This window comes from Ovis aries, chromosome 5 (assembly GCF_016772045.2).
Source record: "Ovis aries strain OAR_USU_Benz2616 breed Rambouillet chromosome 5, ARS-UI_Ramb_v3.0, whole genome shotgun sequence".
Classification (NCBI taxonomy): Eukaryota; Metazoa; Chordata; class Mammalia; order Artiodactyla; family Bovidae; genus Ovis; species Ovis aries.
The window spans coordinates 27,661,224-27,681,277 of record NC_056058.1 but is presented as its reverse complement, the minus strand read 5'-3'; the positions used below and the strand labels follow the sequence as shown (position 1 = coordinate 27,681,277).

The 20,054-nt window shown below is 37.7% G+C and overlaps 1 long non-coding RNA gene across 3 annotated transcripts in view; it reads left to right on the top strand.

The window, feature by feature from the left end:
• The first annotated feature begins 452 nt into the window (after positions 1-452).
• Positions 453-20,054, top strand: part of LOC105611873 (uncharacterized) — a 147,160-nt gene continuing 127,558 nt past the window's right edge. For 2 of the 3 annotated variants that reach the window (XR_003589399.3, XR_003589400.3), the window contains exons 1-2: positions 453-689; positions 4,593-4,634. This is a non-coding gene — a long non-coding RNA (uncharacterized LOC105611873). Of the gene's footprint in view, positions 1,276-4,592; positions 4,635-20,054 lie in introns of all 3 variants that reach the window. The other variant, XR_009600674.1, reaches the window with a different exon arrangement.

Genomic DNA, 20,054 nt, shown 5'->3' with positions numbered 1-20,054 from the left:
ATTCCATCTGAGAAAGACGTTATGTGGAAAGATTTTCTTTCCCTTTAATCAGATATACAATCCCTTGGAAGACTCAAAGGAGACATATAATCAACATTTCTCCCTGTTTAAAAAAAATTAAGGAAGATAATTTAGGTGATGTAAAATGTTTTACTTAACACTTCATGATGTGGACAACCTTTTTTCTGAGAATTGCAAGATGGAGAGGAAAGTGGGAAGCTTTAACAGGGTTCTCCAGGCAAGATTATTGGAGTGGGTTGCTATTTCCTTCTCCAGGTTTATTTAACAGGGTAAGGAATACAAAACGGCTAGGAGACAAATAGAAACTATCTGGTTGGCTGGAGCCATGCGGTCACGTAGTTGTTTGAAGTGAGAAGGTGGGACGTTGGCTTGGCATTTGGGGAGTGGCTCAAGCCGTAGGCTGCGTGCCTTCCTGGTCCCGTGATGCATTTACACACGTTTCGAAGTGTTTGGTGACATGGACCCCGGGGCAGAAGCAGCTCCATCTTGGGCTTAAGACAGTTCAAGAACTGAAATAGAATTTGCTTATGCTGACCCTCATCCCTTCTCCTCATCTCACCTGGTGCTTTATTGACTTGGAAAGCAAAGCTAGAGGGAGCCAGTTGAACCCTGACTGTGTGAACGGTGGAAGGACCTGCCTCTGCTCTCTCAACGGAACGTGGAAAAAAGTACGTGAAATCTTTAGAATATATTTATCAGGCATGTGAATTGTAATGTTTCGGTTTGGTAAAGGAACTAAGTGGATTAAACTGTGTTGTTCTTAAAGTAGGCTCTTGGATGGAAGACCCTCTGCTTTGAACTTAGAATTGGCTTGGTTTGGTGGGTAATTCAATCTCTCTGGCTTGTGTTATTATTACAGGATTGGGTTAGTGTGTTACAGTGTAAGCCTGAGGGGTTATGTCTGTGATTGTACCCTAATGTCCTGAGTTTAGAGTTGTTTGAAGTTCATGGCTTATTTTATTAGAAAAATACCTGGGCTTTGGGAGAGAGCCAGCAGTTCTCAAGTTTCATGTATTGTAATGGACGCGTTTTCTCCCTTGTAAATATCAGCAGCAAAGATTTTATTGGTATTCAACAACTTTTCAATCCAGAGAGCCCTAGATTCAGCACAGATGTCTGGTTCTTATGACTGTCACGGGAGTGTACCTAGTGACTGCATCAGCTGGTTACCACGAGCCTTTAATGTCTCACCCCCAAAGGAAACTTAGAACTGCAGTCTGAAAGTCTCCCAGCTCCTACTGCATCTGGCTTTCCGTAAGTCCTGTGGGCTTTTCCTTCTCCTTTCGAGGGACTTTGGCACTGAAATAGCTTCCATTCCACACGAGACAGGAAAACACATCGTTTGGATCAAAATAACGTCTTTCTTTTTTCAAGGATTATGATATATTTTTAAAATCACAAACATCTGTCAGCAGCATGAAGCCCGCATGATTTATAAAAGGCATTTCCTTAAGGGCTTTTGTGTATGATGACTTCTTACTGGTCTGACATAATTTAACCTAGGCATCTTTCTCCGTTTATTTACTTTTAAGTTGCAATATACCGTGTGAAGGCTATTTTTGGACCCACTGTGAGGAAACTACTCATATGGAATGCATTTCCCAGGAAGACCATGTGTTTTCAGTGATGAATCAAACAAAGCCTTGCCCCTTATGCTAATAGAGAAGAATGCCTCTCCTTCTGTCTCTGTTTTCTTGTCTCTCCACCCCTTGTATCCTGAGCCAGGGAGACAGCTGTTTTCTCCCGCACGCACGCGGGAGGAGAGGATGAATGCTAAACTGAGGTATCTGGCTGTCTGTCAGAACAACAGGAAACTGCACACCTGTCGGCTCTTGGCAAGCAGGGCTGGTGAAATGACTAACTCCTAGCTCTCCTCGACAAGCACATCACTGGCTATGTTTCTCTCTCCTTCAGTTCACAAAGGCTTAAATTTCTCCCTTGAGGCATGGGGGGTGGGTATTAAGCAGTTTTACTACTGCTTCTAATCAACAGCTTCCTTTAGACACGGTGGATTTTCTTGCAGGCCGTGGTTTACGGCCCCTTCTCTACCCCCTTTCCCACACTGGGCCCCTCACCCTCCCTGGAGCATTGGTAACCAGGTTTCTTTCTCCCTGTGTAGCCGCTGCTTTGCATCTGTAAGCGTTTTTTCTTGTGCAGCCTCACTTGGCTTCCTAGAGGCAATCTGAAAGCCCCTTCAGCTAATGGCTCATTTAGCAATCAATTTGTCAAATAATGTTCACAGATGTTTTTCTGATGGAGCAGCATGCAGTGCAGGTAATGACTGAGTGAGTGATCATTTATGATAGGTGACAGGATCAAGGCATTGCTTTGCTAGGCGGCTCAGGAGTTCAGGGTTACTGGTCACCTTGAGAGAGAACATACTCCTTTTTAACACATTAAACCAGCCCTGTGATTCTGTTACCACTGAATCATGGGCTTGCAGCTGAAGTATTTCCTTACATCCACAGCTGGAAGTTACACCAATGTGAGATCTAGAGGAATAGAAAAGTAGTGTCTCTCTTAACTTGGTGCTTCCTGGTTTTTGAGCTTTGACCATAATGCTGGGGCTCGGAACATAAAAAGAGCAGAAAAATATTACACACATAATAATATCATAGTGGTTTGCAACTGTCTTCATACCTGTGGACATTTTCCAGCCTCAAACACAATTCAGAGTCAGTCAAGAGAAACACTCATTTTACCAGAAATGTGGAAAACTTTGTCACTATTAATGTGGAACGATCTGTCAAAGTTCTAGAATATTGGAATCCAACTACTAAAGCCAGGACAGAACTGCTGAGCTGAGCAGTCTTCAGATTCCCACAGCTGCACTAGCTATGCTTTCTTTCATGGTCCTGAATTGTTTCCATTACCCTGAAAAGGGTTATAAAACCTACAATCAATTTAGTTTCTGGGGCATTGTGTTTTGAATACCGTTTAATAGGGTGTGACAAAAACACATAATTTCTCCACATGTTCTTACGTTGCAAGCAGGTCTTCCGTGGTGCTCGGCGGTGCACCAAATCATATGAACAGCACTGGAAGCTTTGGGATTAGAAATAAAGGAAGAGCAGCAGATAGCCAGAATGTTAACTGTGTGAGGAGAATTTTAAATTTACTAGTTGACCACAATGCCATCAGCGAAATTTCTATCCTCTACTTTCTACTGAGCTCGGTGCTAGCCAGAGATAAACAAATTTAATTATTTCATACATGAAAAAGAGAATCATGTTTCAGAATGCACAAGATGAGCTTGAACACAGATGGACAGAATACATTTAATAAGAACATTAATAAGGAGAGATTGGTTGAATCTGATCTGCAGCTGTGGATGTTGGAGGATAAGGATTTCTCTTCCTTTTGATGAGCAGGAACTGAACCGCTCTTCCAACTCGATGCCCCAAACGTTTGTTTTTTTCCTTCCTTCTCAAATGAGCAGGCTCATTTATTTTAATGAGAGTTTTTGAGTAAGGAGAGAGACCAGTGTGCGGCTCTGTCACTGCTCCTAATCCATTTAGGCACTGAGTGTCTGGATGTCTCTTTTATGGTTGTGTTGCCTTCTCACACTGCATCATGTTACTGAGGAACAGGATCCGTTGGTGCTTGTTAAAATTGCTAAATTTACATATTCTGGAAATTGCATTATTGGGCATATATGTGATGTGGATATTTTAGGCAACTTAACAGCATATAGGAACACACATTTTCAGCTGTAGTAGACAACCTACAGGAACAGATGAGCCAAAAAATTGTCAGAGTGTTCCTCAATGGCACCAGCACTCTGTTTCAGAGCAGGTATAGGTTTGCATATTTTGAGCTGCCTATGGAGATCTTTCTCCTACAGGGCAAGAAATACTCTGTTGTTCTAGCTTTGCTTTACCTTTGTGTCTGGGAATCTGGGTTGGTGGAACTTTTTAATAGCCTTAGCTGTTCAAGTTTTGTTTGGAAATTCAACTAGGTTGTGTGAAAAGCTTTTCTAGGCAAATTGATTTACCATTTACTGAACATTATATTAGCACTTTATAGATACAATTTATTCCTCAAAAGAGGTGTATGTGTTAGATGTTACTGTCTCGTTTATAAGTGAAGAATCTGAGTGTTAAGAGAGATTTTTTTTTAATTGCCAGCACAAGCTGTGATATGAACTGAACTCTTATTTTGAAATTCATGCTGTCATAGGCGTTCATTAAAAATATGTTGTAAAAATTTCAATCAAAAAATGTCAAAGAGAGTTAAACTCTGTTCATGCTAATGCAAGTTTCATGAATTTTTTTCGATCATTTCACCATACATATATACACCTAAACTGTGGGTCTGAAATTTCATATAAATGAGATCATAATAAACTTTGTAACTTCTTTTTGAGAAGTAATATGGATATATTTTCAGTAAATTTCTATGCCATTATTTAAAAGGCTGTGTATTAATGTATATATCAAGCAAATTGATATAACCAGTTCCATATTGATGGGTATATAAGTTTCACTATTACATATCATGTTTTAATTTTTGAGCATACCTCTTCCCTTTTGCAGTTATGTTTTAGCATCTTTCTCTCTCTGTTTTTTTAGACTTTCTATTTGGGTTGAAGACGAAGGCATTTAAATGTTGAGGTAGGTTATAAATATATAATTAATGAAGATTGTAGGCTCTGGAATCAGTTTGCCTGGGTCTGAATTTCAGTTCCTCTACTTAATTTTTAAAAGCAAGAGGATAATAAATAAAAAAGAAACTACTATTTGAAGTTTGTTGTGAAAATGAAATGACATGAGTGGGTAATGTAGTGTCCAGTGTGTGAATGCATAGTATGAAGTGGTTCATTACTGATAGCTCTGTTGTTGTTATTATTACTGGATATATTTTGCAAAGCTATTTCCTAGAAAAGATTTACCAATTTATATTCCCACCAACAGTCTAAGACTGTGCATGTCACCTCTTTCCTCCTTCCTGGAAACAAAACAAAACAAAACAAAAAACCAACCAGAAACAAACTCTAGCAAATTGCATTCCTGGGATAAACTTTCCTAGCTCATAGTTTATTACAATGCTGAATCTAATTTGCTAATACTAAGGCTTTTTATGTCTTCATTTGTGAGGCAGTTTGATTTGTAGTTTCTTTTTCCTGGAAATGTCTTTGTTTGATTTTGGTGTCAAGATAGTACTGGCATATCCTTGTGTGATTTTCTTAAAGATTGGTATGTCCCTGGTAACGTTTCTTCCTTAAATGTTTGATAGAACTCACCACACCAGTGAAGCCAATTTAGGGAGTTTTCTTGTGGCAAGGTTTAAATTTAATAGATACAGAAATACTCACATTTTCGATTACTTCAGGGTCAGTTTTGATAAGTTGCTTTTTCAAGGACTTACTCAAATTAGCACTTACTTTAATTTTTCCTTTTAAAATATGCTGGATCTTATACGTTTTTCAGTCTAGACATTGATATTTTATGCCTTCTTTTAGTTTCTTCATCAGTCTTTCTAGAGGACTATTATTTTATTAATCATTTTAAAGAATCAATTTTATCTTTGCTGATTTTTCTCTATTTCAGTGATTTCTGCTCTTTATCTTTGTTCTGCTTACATTAGGTTTGATATGCTATTTTTCTATGTTAAGGTAGCATAGTATTTTAAATTTTTCTTGTTTTTAAAACTGTAGATTTTACTCAATGCTCTATTTCATTGTATCCCACAAATTGATATATAATATTTTCATTATTCATTTCAAAATATATGCTAATTTCCCTTGTGGTTCCTTTACTGACCCATTGGTTATTTAGAAATATGTTCCTTAATTTCCAAATATTAGGGACTTTTCTAGAAATTATATTGCTAGTGTTACTTTCTAACTTACCTCCATTGTTGCTGATCATATTTGATCAGCTTTCTAATGATGTTTATTGGACTTGTTTTGCATAGCATATGGTTTAATCTAGTGAATCCATGGTTTGCGCTTGAAAAGAATGTTGGGAATAGTGTTATATCAGTGTCAATTAAGTAAATTGGTTGGTAGTGTTGTTCAGATCCCTCATATCTTCTATACGCTTGTTAAATTTTTATTTTGGGCTGCGCGTGGTCTCTGTTGCTGGGCACAGGTTTTCTTTAGCCACGGTGAGTGGGAGCTCCTGTCTGGGTGTGCGCTGGCTGCGCATTGCAGTGGCTTCTATTGCTGCAGAGCGTGGGCTGTCGGCACGTGGGGGCAGTAGTTGTGGCACATGGGCTTAGTTGCCTCTTGGCATGTGGGATCTTCTGGACCATGGATTGAACCTGTGTACCCTCCATTGGCAGGTGGATTCTTAACACCTGGACCACCAGCGAAGACCGTTAGAGCAGTTTTAGAATCACAGAAAAATTGAGAGACTTTCCATGAAGTACATGCCCCACATAGTAACAGCCTCCCCAACTATGAATATTCTGCATAAAAATAGCACATCTGCTGCAGGTAATAAGCCTATAGTGGCACATCACTATCTCCCAGAGTTTATAGTTTACATCAGGGTTCCTTTCTGGTGTTGTAAATTCTTTGGGCTTCTGCAAATGTATAATGCCATGTGTCCACCAGTATAGTATCATTCAGAATAGTTTCACTGCCTTCAAAATCCTGTACACCTATTTGTCCTTCCCCTAACTGCCAGGCCCCAGCAACCACTGAACATGCTACTGTTGCATAGTTTGCCCTTTCCAGAATGTCATATCATTGGAATCATGTAGTATGTAGCCTTTTTGAATTGCCCTTTTTTAATGATACTGTTCATTTATGGCTTCCCTGTTGGTTCAGATGGTTAAGAATCTGCCTGTAGTGCAGAAGGATGCAGCATTGATCTCTGGGTTAGGAAGATGCCCTGGAGAAGGGAATGGCTGCCCACTCCAGTATTCTTGCCTGGGTACTTCATGTAAGATTCTTCCAGGTGTTTTCCTGGCTTGGTATTTCATTTTTTTAAAAGAGATGAGTAATACTCTGTTGTCTGGATGTACTGCAGTTTATTTATCTACCTGCTTACCAAAGAGTATCTTGATCTCTTCCAAGTTTAGGAAATTATAAATAAAGCTGATGTAAACATTCATGGACAGGCTATGGTATGGACATAGGTTTCCACGTCATTCTGCATAAATATCAAGGAGTATGGTTGCTGGATCATATAGTATAAATATGATAATATTTAGTGTTGTAAGAAACCACCAAACTGTCTTCCACACTGTCCCATTTTGCATTTCCATCAGCAATGAATGAGAATTCCTGTAGCTCCATATCCTTCCAAGCATTTGGTGGTGTCAGTGTTTTCGATTTTGGCCGTTCTAATAGGCAGAAAGTGATATATCATTGTTCTTTTACTATCCATTTACCTCATGGTGTATAATGTGGAACATCTTTTCATATGCTTATTTGTCATCTGTATGTCTTCTTTGATGAGAGATCTGTTAAGGTTTTGGTCGATTAAAATTTTTTTTTTATTGTTGAGTTTTAAGGATTCTTTGTATATTTTGAATGACAGTCCTGTATCAGTTGTGTCCTTCACAAAATACTTTCCTCTAATATATGGCTTGTCTTTACATTCTCTTGACATTGTCTTTTTTGGCTGCACAGCTTATGGTCTTTTACTTCCCTTACCAGGGATTGAACCTGGGCCCTCAGCTGTAAGAGTGCCGAGTCCTAATCACTGGATTGCCAGGGAATTGCCTTGACATTGTCTTTTGCAAAGCCTATTACCTTTCTTTCATGGATCATGTTTTTGGTGTTGTATATAAAGTGTCATCACCATACCCAAGGTCATTTAGATTTTCTCTCTCATGTTATCTTCTAGAAATTTTGTAGGTTTACTTGTTACATGTAGACCTCTGATCCAGTTTGAGTTCATTTTTGTGATATGTGTAAGATCTGTGTCTACATTGATTGTTTTTTTTGACATATATATGTTCAGTTGGTCCAGCGTTGTTTGTTGAGGTTCTCTTTGCTGCATTGTAGTGCCTTTGATGCTTGGTCATAGAATAGTTGACTATATTTTCGTGGGGTTTCTGTTCTGTTCCATTGGTCTGTTTGTCTGTTCTTTTGCCAGTGCCGCGTTGTCTTGAATACTGTAGCTTTATAATAGGTTTTGGGTATTGTGGATCTTTTGCCTCTGCATGTAAACTTCAGAAATTGTTACTATCCACAAAATAACTTGATAGAATTTTGATTTAGACTGCATTGAATCTATATATCATGGGCTTACCTGGTGGCTCAGGTGGTAAAGAATCTGCTTGCAATGCAGGAGACCTGGGTTTGATCCCTGGGTTGGGCAGATCTCCTCGAGAAGAGAATGGCAACCCACTCTAGTATTCTTGCCTGAAGAATTCCATGGACAGAAAAGCCAGGTGAGCTACAGTCCTTGGGACTGCAAAGAGTTGGACATGCTGCTGCTGCTGCTAAGTCGCTTCAGTCGTGTCCGACTCTGTGCAACCCCATAGACGGCAGCCCACCAGGCTCCCCCGTCCCTGGGATCCTCCAGGCAAGAACGCTGGAGTGGGTTGCCATTTCTTTCTCCAATGCATGAAAGTGAAAAGTGAAAGTGAGGTCGCCCAGTCGTGTCCAACCCTCAGCGACCCCATGGACTGCAGCCTACCAGGCTCCTCCATCCATGGGATTTTCCAGGCAAGAGTACTGGAGTGGGTGCCATTGCCTTCTCCATGGACATGCTGAGTGACTCTTTCTGTATATCAAGTTATGAAGAACTGACATCTTCACAATTTTGAATCTTCCTACTCTTGGAATCTCATGATATTCCTTTTCATAAAATGGATTATCTCTCTACTTAATTCTATTTCTCATATGAGGATTGTGTAATTTTCTTCATATAAATTTTATACATATATTGTTAGATTTATACCTAGAGCTTTCATTTTGGGGGAGTGTTAGTGTAAACAGTATTACGTTTTTAATTTTAAATTCTACTTGGTCATTACTGGTATGCAGGAAAATTAATGATATTTGTATATTAACTTTTTATCCCCAGACTTTACTATAATCACTTATCAGTTCCAAAAGGGTTTTGTTTTGATTTTTGGTTGATTCTTTGGGATTCTCTACATCTATGGCTATGTAATCTGTAAATGCAGTTTTATTTTTTCCTTCTTTATATGTATTTATGTATACCACATACATACCTTTTAGTTGCTTTTCTGGTCTTTTATTTGCTTTTGGTCGTGCTGGGTCTTCATTGCTGTGCAGCTCTTCTCTAGTTGCGGTGCGTGGGGTTCTCATCACAGTGGCTCCTGTTGCGGGGCAGTCCCTATAGAGCGGCGCGCTGACTTCAGTGGCTGTGGCGCATGCGCTCAGTATCGGCGCGCTGTCTTCAGTGGCTGTGGCGCATGCGCTCAGTATCGTGGCTTTTAGGCTCTGGAGCACAGGCTCGATAGTTGGGGCACATGGGCGTAGTTGCTCCGTGGCGTGTGGGATCTTCTTAGATCAGAGATCAAACCCGTGTCTGCTGCATCGGCAGGTGGACTCTTTCCCACTGAACCACCAGGGAAACTTTTTCTTGTCATATTTCATTACATAAGACCTCTAGTCAAATGTTGAAATGGAGTAATAAGATGGATATCCTTGCCTGGGACCTAATAAAAATGGAAAAACTTCTAGTTTCTGAACTTTAGGTATGATACTAGCTGTAGGTTTGTTGTAGATATTCTTGATCAGGTTGAGGAAGTCATTTCCTATTCCTAGCTTGCTGAGGATTTTTATAATGAGTGGGTGTTGGATATTGTGAAATGCTTTTTCTGCATCTATTATCACGTAATTTTTCTTCTTTAACCTATTGATGTGAGGATTATATTGATATATTTTTTGAATTTTGAGCCAGGTTTGGATACATGGGATAAAACTCATTTGGTTGTGGTATATGATTCTTTTTACACCTTTTTACACCAAAAAAAAGTAAATTTTTTTGAGGATCTTTAAGGGTATGTTCATGAGAGTTACTGGTCTGCAGTGTTTTTTGTTTTTGTTTTTTTATTATCTTTGTTTGGTCTGGTGTTAGAATAATTTTGGCCTCATGGAGTAAGTTAGGAAGTATTCACTCTGATATTCTCCTGAAAGAGATTGTAGAGAATTGATATAATTTTTTCCTTAATTATTTGGTAGAATTCATCTGGGCCTCATGCTTTCTGTTTTGGAAGGTTATTATTCAGTCTCTATAACAGATATAAGCCTATTCATATTATTTATTTATCCTTGTGTCCATTTGGAAGATTGTATCTTTCAAGGAATAGGTCCATTTTATCTAGGTTATCAAATTTGTAGACACAGTTGTTCATATTCCTTTGTCTTTTAATGTCAGTGAAATCTATAGTGATGTCACTTCTTTCATTTCTAATATTAGAATTTGTGTCATCCTCTTTTTTCTTAATTAACTTGGCTGAAGGCTTATCAATTTTATTGATCTTTTCAAAGAAACATTTTATTTCTTCTGCTTACCTTGAATTTAATTTTCTCTTCTTTTGCTAGTTTCCTAAAATAAGAGCTTTAGATTATTGATTTTAGACCTATCTTTTCAAATATATGCACTCAATGCTATAAAATTTCCAGTAAGCACTACTTTTGCCACATCCCACAAATTTTGATAATTTAAAAACTTTTCATATTTAGTGGTTCAAATTTGAGATTTCATCATTGACCAGTTGTGTTATTTAGAAATATGTTGCTTAATCTCCAGGTATTTGGGGATTTTCCTGATGTCTGTTATTGATTTATAGTTTAATTCCATTGTGCTCTGAGAAAAGGCATAGAATAATTTATATTCTTTTAAAGTTGTTGTGATGTGTTTTATGGCCTAGAATGTGATCTATGTTAGTGAGTATTCCGTGTGAGCTTGAGAAAAAGGCATATTATGCTGATTCTAGAAGGAGTGGTTTTATATAGATGTCAGTCATATCCAGTTGATTGATATCCTCTTTAAGTTCAACTGTGTTCTTATTAACTTTCTACCTGCTGCATCTGTCCATTTCTGAGAGAGGGATGTTTAAGTCTCCAACTATCATAGTGAGCTAATTTATTTTTCCGTGCAGGTCTGTCAGTTTTTGCCTCATATAGTTTGATGCTGTTGCCAGACACATACACATTAAGAATTATATCTTCTTAGAGAATTGACCCTTTTATCATTATGTAATGCCCTCTTTATCCCTGATAAGTTTCCTTACTCTGAAGCCTGCTGTGTCTGAAATTAATAGAGCTATTCCTACTTTCTCTCAATTAGTATTAACATAATTGTTGTTGTTTAGTTGCTAAGTCGTTCCACCAAAGAGTCGAACTCTTTTGTGACCCAAGGACTGTAGCCTGCCAGGCTCCTTTGTCCCTGGATTTCCCAGGCAAGAATACTGGAGTGGGTTGCCTTTTCCTTCTCCAGGGAGTCTTCCCTACCCAGGGGGTTGAACCCCTGTCTCCTGCATTGGCACAGACTCTTTACTGCTGAGGCACCAGGGAAGCCCTATTAACATGGTGTGTATAAGTATAAATATTTTTGCTGTTGTTCCCTATCTGTTTACTTTTAACCTATATATGTGTTTTAGATTTTAAAATTTAAAAAATTTAAAAAAAAAAAGAAAAGAAAAAAAAAAACCAAAAAGATAAAAAAAAAAATAAAATAAAAAAAATAAATGGATTTCTTGTAGACAGCATATAATTAGGTCTTATTTTTTAATCCACTCTGACAATCCCAATACAGTTGTAATATTAATACAGTTAATTCGTGTTTGTACCATTGATATTTAAAAGATTATGAATATTATTCCATGATGTGTGAACTGAAAGGAACACTTGTTAATAGGTTTTTAGTAATGTGGTGGTAAGGTGTGGAGGTAAAAGAAGCATTTGTTCATCTTAAGATTATATCTCAGGTTTTTAGTGAGCCAGTAGCCCTGGGATGTGAACTTCCTAAGTGCTTATCAGTCATTTTCCCCAGCCTTAAGTGGGCCCAAATGACCGAGGGGCTCTGAAATCTAGTATTTCCCTTCCCTCCTGTGGAAAAGCTAGGGCTGGCTGAACTTGAATATTTCCTTCCTCCAGGGTGGTTAGGCACTGATAAGGTAGTTTATGGTGAGGAAGGCTAGTGTGGTTAAAAATTATAGAATGCTCTGGCATATTTCAAAATGACTGCTTTCTCCCTTCCCATGCCAGAAGCCTAAGAGGACTTTTTCTTCAATATTTACTGTGAAAATCCGGTGGAATTACAGGAATTAACTAAAGCAAGAGTGTGAGAGCTTCCCTCTCTCACCTCCTCTCTGGACCTTTTACTCTTCAGACTTGTCTGCATTGAGCCTTTGGCAGTTCATCTGTTAAAGTTCAGTTTTTCCTATCTTGGCACTGGATCTCATGGAGGTTTCTGTCTGTGGATTTCAGCTTTAGTAAGTTAATGTTTCTCTGTAGCCACCTGTTCGTCTCTCCAGTGTTGGGGACAGTAGTTTGCCCTGTCACTTGGCCTCCCAAGGAGATTTGAGGAGAGTTGTTGATTTTTCAGTTTGTTCAGTTTTTAACTTGTTAGGATGCAGTAGAGATTTGTAAGTTCCTTATATGCTAGCCTGGAAAGTGCAAATCCTCTAATTGGCTCTTTTATTTAGCTATTTTTGGTCATATTTTCCTTTCTCTTAACGCTTAGTTTTTTTTTTTTAATTATATACTGGAAATTATAATTGTACGTTGTAGGGGGAATGTTGAATTTTGTTCATGAAGGCAGTGAAACCCTAGCATATCCTCTTGATCTTGTCAGGGTTTGTTTTCTTGAGTCGCTTGTGTGGGAATGTTTTCATTTTGCTCTTAATCCTAGGTCATGGTCCTACTCTAGTCTGTTGGCATTATTACTAATGTATGATGCTTTGTGGTCTCTTATGAATGCCTGAAGAGATCAAGAAGATAATTCTCTATGGACTGGCTGAAATTTAAACATGTTCTTGTCGTCATCTCAGTTAGACTGTTTTGCTTGGGTTCTACTTCTTGTTTCATGGTCCCGAAAAGGATTCAAAACAGAAAGGAAGGGCAACGGGGGGGCTCACGTCACAGATTTTTCTTTTGTCCATGATCTGTTTTGTGTTGCCTGTTGTTGAATACCTAAAAACAGTGACTTCATAAGTTTGATCTGGTTTTAGAGTTGTTCACAGTGGGAGAGCATGGTTGATACTTTTTACTTTTGTCTTTGCTGGATGAAGTCCAACACCCTCTTTTACTAATGTTAGCTTTACTATGTTTTAATATGTTATGAAGACATTTCTGTCTCTTTTCCCAAAACATTATCTTTAACTTTGCTTTAATTGTTTGTAGATATTCTCTCATAAGTGCTTAGATAATTTGGCCAGGTTAAGAAATAATTCTGTTGAGATTTTGCTTGTGATTGCATTAAACTTGTCTTTAATGTAGGGAAAATTTACATTTTTTTCAACATACTTTTTTTCAGTAGCAAGAGTTTATATCTTTACACTAAATCAGTTTCCCTTAATATTTCTCACTTTTAGTAATTATGCAAATATTGATAGCATTTATATTTAATATAAGAAAAACACACTGTTTTGTTGCTATTGTGGATTTTCTTCTGTTTTATATTATAAATCTCCATTATTTGTATGAAATAAGTTGATTTAAAAAATTTTACCCAGTCTTTGAAGTCTCGTTCTCTTCTAGCTTTTTAGTTGATCATTTTGTGTTTTCTACCTATGCCATCTAGATACAAGCAATAATATTTTTTGCTCTACCTTTCAGGTGTATAATCTTAATTATTTATGTTGTCATTATAGTAGATAGTACTTCCAGAATACTGTAATCTAAAAGCATTTTTCTTATCATCAAGTTTAATGGTATTTCAAAATTTAGCATCATGTCCAAGAAATAAACCTGTTTGCCTATGGTCAGTTAACCTGTGACAAAGCAGGTAAGAATGTACAATGGAGAGAAGACTGTCTCCTCAATAAATGTTGCTGGGGAAACTGGATAGCTACATGTGAAAGACTGAGATTAGACTATTTCCTCATATCATATACAAAAATAAAGTAAAAATAAGTTAAAGACCCAAATATAAGACCTAAAACCACAAAACTTCTAGAAGACTATATAAGGAATTCACTCTGACATAGAATGTAGCAGTAGGTTTGGAACTTTCTCTTGAGGAAAAAGAAAAGCAAAAATAAACAATTAGGACCTAATTAAACTTAAATGCTTTTACACAGCAAAAGAAACCATCAGTGAAATGAAAAACCTGCTGAATGGGAGAAAATATTTGCAAATGATATGACAAGATAATGGGTTAATATCCAAAACATATAAACAACCATATCAGTTCAGTTCAGTCGCTCAGTCGTGTCCGACTCTTTGCAACCCCATGAACTGCAGCACGCAAGGCCTTCCTGTCCTTCACCAACTCCTGCAGTCTACCCAAACCTATGTCCGTTGAGTTGGTGATGCCATCCAACCATCTCATCCTCTGCCATCCCCTTCTCCTCCTGCCCTCAATCTTTCTCCGCATCAGGGTCTTTTCAGATGAGTCAGCTCTTCTCATCAGGTGGCCAAAGTATTGGAGTTTCAGCTTCAACATCAGTCCTTCCAGTGAACACCCAGGACTGATCTCCTTTAGGATGGACTGGTTGGATCTCCTTGTAGTCCAAGGGACTCTCAAGAGTCTTCTCCAACACCACAGTTCAAAAGCATCAATTCTTCGGTGCTCAGCTCTCTTTATAGTCCAACTCTCACATCCATACATGACTACTGGAAAAACCATAGCCTTGACTAGATGGACCTTTGTTGACAAAGTAATGTCTGCTTTTTAATATGCTGTCTAGGTTGATCATAACTTTCCTTCCAAGGAGTAAGCGTCTTTTAATTTTATGGCTGGAATCACCATCTGCAGTGATTCTGGAGCCCAGAAAAATAGTCAGCCACTGTTTCCCCATCTATTTGCCATGAAGTGATGGGACCAGATGACACGATCTTAGTTTTCTTAATGTTGAGCTTTAAGCCAACTTTTTCACTCTCCTTTTTCACTTTCATCGAGAGGCTCTTTAGTTCTTCTTCACTTTGTGCCATAAGGGTGGTGTCATCTGCATGTCTGAGGTTATTGATATTTCTCCCAGCAATCTTGATTCCAGCTTGTGCTTCCTCCAGCCCAGCGCTTCTTATGATTTACTCTGCATATAAGTTAAATAAGCCCAGTGACAATATACAGCCTGATGTACTCCTTTTCCTATTTGGAACCAGTCTGTTGTCCATGCAGAGTTCTAACTGTTGCTTCCTGATCTGCATACAGGTTACTCAGTATCAAAAAACCTACAAACAGCCTAATCAAAAAATGGGCATGATTCATGAATAGACATTTTCCCAAAGAATACACACATATGGCCAACAGATACATGAAAAGATGCTCAACATCACTAAGCATCAGAGAAATGCAAATCAAAACGACAATCACACATCACCTCACATGTCTCAGAATGGCTATCATCATAAAGTTTGCTAATAACAAATATTGGTGAGGGAGTGGAGGAAAGGGAACCCTTGTACACTGTTGGTGGGAGTGTAAATTGTTGCAGCCACTGTGGAACACAGTGTGGAGGGTTCTCAAACTAGAAATAGGACTACCATATGATCCAGCAGTTTCACCCCTGAGTATATATCTGAAGAAAGCAAAAACACTAATTCAAAACGATACATGCACCCCAATATTCCAAGTAGCATTGTTTATAACAGGCAAGATATAGAAGCAACCCAATGTTCATCAACAGATAAAGGGATACAGAAGATACGGTATGTATACATACACACACACACACACAGAATGGTATATTATTCAGCTATTAAAAAGAATGAAATTCTGCTGTTTGCAACAATGCAGATGGACCTAGGGAGTAGTATGCTTTATTAAATAAGTCAGACGCAGAAAGATGGATACTGTATGTTATCACTTATATGTGGTCTGAAAAACAAATATATATTAAAAAAACAGACTCACAGATGAAGAAAACTAGTGGTACCAGTGGTGCGAGGGAATGGAAAAGGACAAGATAGGGTTATGGGATTAAGGGGTATAAACCACTATGTATAAAAAAGATAAGCAACAAGGCTATATTATAAAGTACAGAGAAATATAGCCATTATTTTTTAGTAACTTTAAATGGAGCATAATCTATAAAAATATTGAATTACTGTACTGTGCACCTGAAATGAAAAGAATATTGTAAATCAACTATATTCCAATAAAGAACTTGAATTTAAGAAAAAAGTTTAAGTATCATGTCTTGGATTATGAAGTTACATATATCTTATATTGTTTTTAAAATGTTCACAATTTGACAAATATTACTTAATATCTCATACCTCTTTGGGCTCCATAAATATTGCCCTATTATTTTTCTTCATTGGGTTATTAATTTGGTGATTAATATAATTAGATATTTAAAATATTTAATCTCTGAATTTTTAGTGAAACTCACTGGATTATGCTGGTTTATAATAAATATTTTGCTGGCTCTATTTGCTTAGTGTTTTTTGCTAAGTAAAATTTTGGCCAGCATTATACAAGTAAGTTTAATTTGTTTTATTTTCGTTTGCTGACATTTTCATATCAGTGTTATGCTAATTTACTGCCTGAAAAAATTAAAATGGGCATGGGCAGTTTTTACGTTTTTGGTATATTGACAGAAATCAGCTCCAAAGTCATTTGAGCCTGATGTTTATTGTTGGTGGTAGTGGCAGTAAGTAATGGGCTAAATGACTCTTGGACCGACAGCTCACCGTTTCTTCCTTGTTTGTGATTGTTTCGGCTCTCTAACCCGTTGTGAATCAATTTCGTTAAACATAGTTTCCTGAAAGTCACCCATTTTATCCAAGATTTGGATACATTAGCACGTGATTGTACAATGAATTATTTTATGGTGCTGAGTTTAACGGCTTTTTTTTTTTTGAAGGAAGAAATAAATGATGCTCATTGTAGGAAAAGAAGCAGCAAATACAGAGTAGAGAGAGTCATGTAAATACTAGTTAGTTTCATGACCCATCAGTAACCTGTTACCATTTTAGGTGTACTGCCTTCCAGAGTTTATCCTGTAAAACCTGAAGTATTTATCTCTGTAGTTTGTGCTGTCTCCAGGAAAGAGGCTATGACTTGGTTGGACAGAGAGCATTGTATTTCCTCCCTCCTGGGGTTTCTGATTGCTGGAGGTGGATGTGGAGGTGTGCAGATCTGGTCCACACCAGGAGGAAGACCAGAAAAGGGAGACCATGCTCTGCACACAGACTGGAGAAACGGATGGGCAGTGGGAAGTTAGGTATCCAATGCAGTGAGCTTAGAAATAGATTTTTTGTGCAGAATAAAGACACTGTAAGTGTAGAAAAAATATGATGAATTCAAGTGGCAGAACCAATGTGTTACACAGAGCGAGAGGTACTCTTGAATGATTTATGAATTCTGATAAAGAGTGGGTAAGTGTTCGGCATTGATTCAGATGAAAAAGTCAGATTTTTTGGCTTTATCATAGTGGTGTTTAAGGTTTTATACATTCAGATGCTCTTCCACGCAATGAGAGAAGCTGTCCTTATTCAGGTATTCCAAGTAAATACATTTAAGTGAACTCTGAGATCGAGGCAGATTTGGGACTTTGGTCAGTTGTCTATTTTTAGCTCTGTGATTTATATAGTGTCTTTATATCTCTTAAGTGTAAGGTCCAGTGCCTTCATATGCCATTGGCTGATTTAATGACTTCAGTTAGATTTCCACTTCCCGAATTGATATATTTTCTTTAACATATTGAGAAACTGTGAGATGGAATACTGAGGGCAGACAAACAAATGTGTGATCCTTACCAATAAGTGACTCTACTAGTTAAAGCTAAGAGAAAACAGGATTGGAAAAAAAATGTTTTTCAGAGTATGTGAAAAAGGAGAAGTAGATAGATTTAACTGTACTGAAATGAGTGAAGCCCGGGCTTTTGGAGTAAAGAGAACTTTAGAAGTGGAGAACTTAAGCGGAAAACAGGTTTGCGTTTCAATTCTGATATGAACCAGCTGTGTGATCTTTTTACAGTCCCTTAGTTTCTGAACCCCAGTTCTTCCTCAGGAATTGAGGATAGTAGTCATTAATTTGTCAGAGGATTTGAGTTTCAGCTTAGATAAAGAATATGAACTAAATATTTTTAATTGTAACTTTTACTTACTGAGTAAGTGAGTACCTTCTATGTTTGAGCCATACGTGTGCTAGCAGTTGTTGCTAGAACAATAAATGAGACAAAAATCCCTGTGTTTAAGAGTCCACTGAAGGGGGGGGGGGCTTATGGTTCATAAGTTACCAATTCTTTAGGACAGGAAAAGGGAGCCTTCCATTTCAGCAAATATCAAAATAAAGTATCTTCTTCAGAAGAAAAAGAACTATATAAAAGAATAAAGGAGAAAGGTGAAAAAAAAAAAAAACCACCTAAAAATCTACCACTCTGAAATAAACCTATTATCATGAGGTAATCATCACTTTAGGTTTTCCTGGTGGCCCAGTGGTAAAAAAAAAAATCTGCTGCCAGTGCAGGGGACGTGGATTCGATCCCTGGGTTGGAAGATGCCCTAGAGGAGGGCGTGGCAGTACTCTCCAGTATTCTTGCTTGGGAAAGAGGAAGGAGAGGAGCCTGGCGGGTTACAGTCCATGGGGTCGCAAAAGAGAATCTGACACAACTTTCTGATGAACCAACAACAATCACCCTGTGAATCTCTCTGAATACACAAAATTGAAAGTCTGATAGATACAGGCAAAAAGATAAACAGGTCCCACTATTTATGTGAAAATGGAGTCTTGTGTATTTAAAAATGAAATTATTGAACTTAATTTTATTTGTATCTAAATGAAAAATATATAACTACAGTGATAGACAAGGAATTGCTAAAACTTCCAAAATTTTTTCCTTCACTGCAAATGATGTGAAATTCTAAAAGATCTTGCTAGGGCTCGGGTGTACCATTATGTATATTCAGCAATTCAAGTCATTTTTTTCAACTTTTATCTTTCAAATTTAGTGAATAATAGATTTTTTTAATTATGAAAGTTGAGAAAATAAGCACTTTCTCGACCTTGTTATACCTTCTATCCCCCATTTCCAACTTTTGTTTTACTTTATAATTATACTGCTAAGATTATCCTCTTGCCTACAATCATTTCCACAGTTGTTTAGTCTTAGTTCTATTTTGAATGCTCATTGAGTTCTAAATTGATGCTCATGGAGATAGGTTGCTCATTATCAGTCCTTTAATAATTTCCAGTTTGTTTTGATTGGCCTCTTGGCTGAATGGAAAATCCGGTTGAAGGCATCAGAGGGCAACTTAGGAGTCAGACAGCTCCTAGGCAACCAAAAATTGCAGAATCAGGAGCCTGGAGAGAATGGGGGGCAGGAAAGGGTGACCTGCGCTCAGGAGTTTTCCTATTGAGGCATTTGCTAAGTGTTTTATGCTGCAGAAGTGCATGGCTAAGATGAGTGGAGTTTTTGGTGTTTTCACTGTATCACGGTGAAGAAGAAACAGGAGATCATGCCGTGACGAGGAGGGACTAGATCATCAGCTGAGATCTCTGAAGACCCAAATGCTAGAAATGAAGGCAGACCAGAGGCTAAAACCTTGTGAAAACTGCGATGCAGCCTGGGGTAGCTCAGCCACTGATACATTAAAATATGCCCATTTCACCTGCTCACTAGAGATTAAAGCGAGTTCAGTCTGGAGGAGGATAGTCTTTTCCAGAGCTTCTATTGCTTGTCATTTGTATTTCATGTACCTTTCATATATGTTAATCTCTTTAAAAAAACACCTGCCACCTGCACCAGAAAGCAAGATCAAAAAACAAAGGATAAAAATAGACTCATAGACGTCCCCGCACATTATCAAGCACAGATGATATCATAACTGCAATTAATATGTTCAGAAAAGTATATGACGATGGAGAATTTCTCCAGAGAAAGGAGCCTGTTTTAAAAATCAAATGGAAATATTCCAACACTAGAAATGTCTCAAAGGAATAATCTATAATCTCCTTTAGAGTTTGAGATCTGAATCAGTTCTT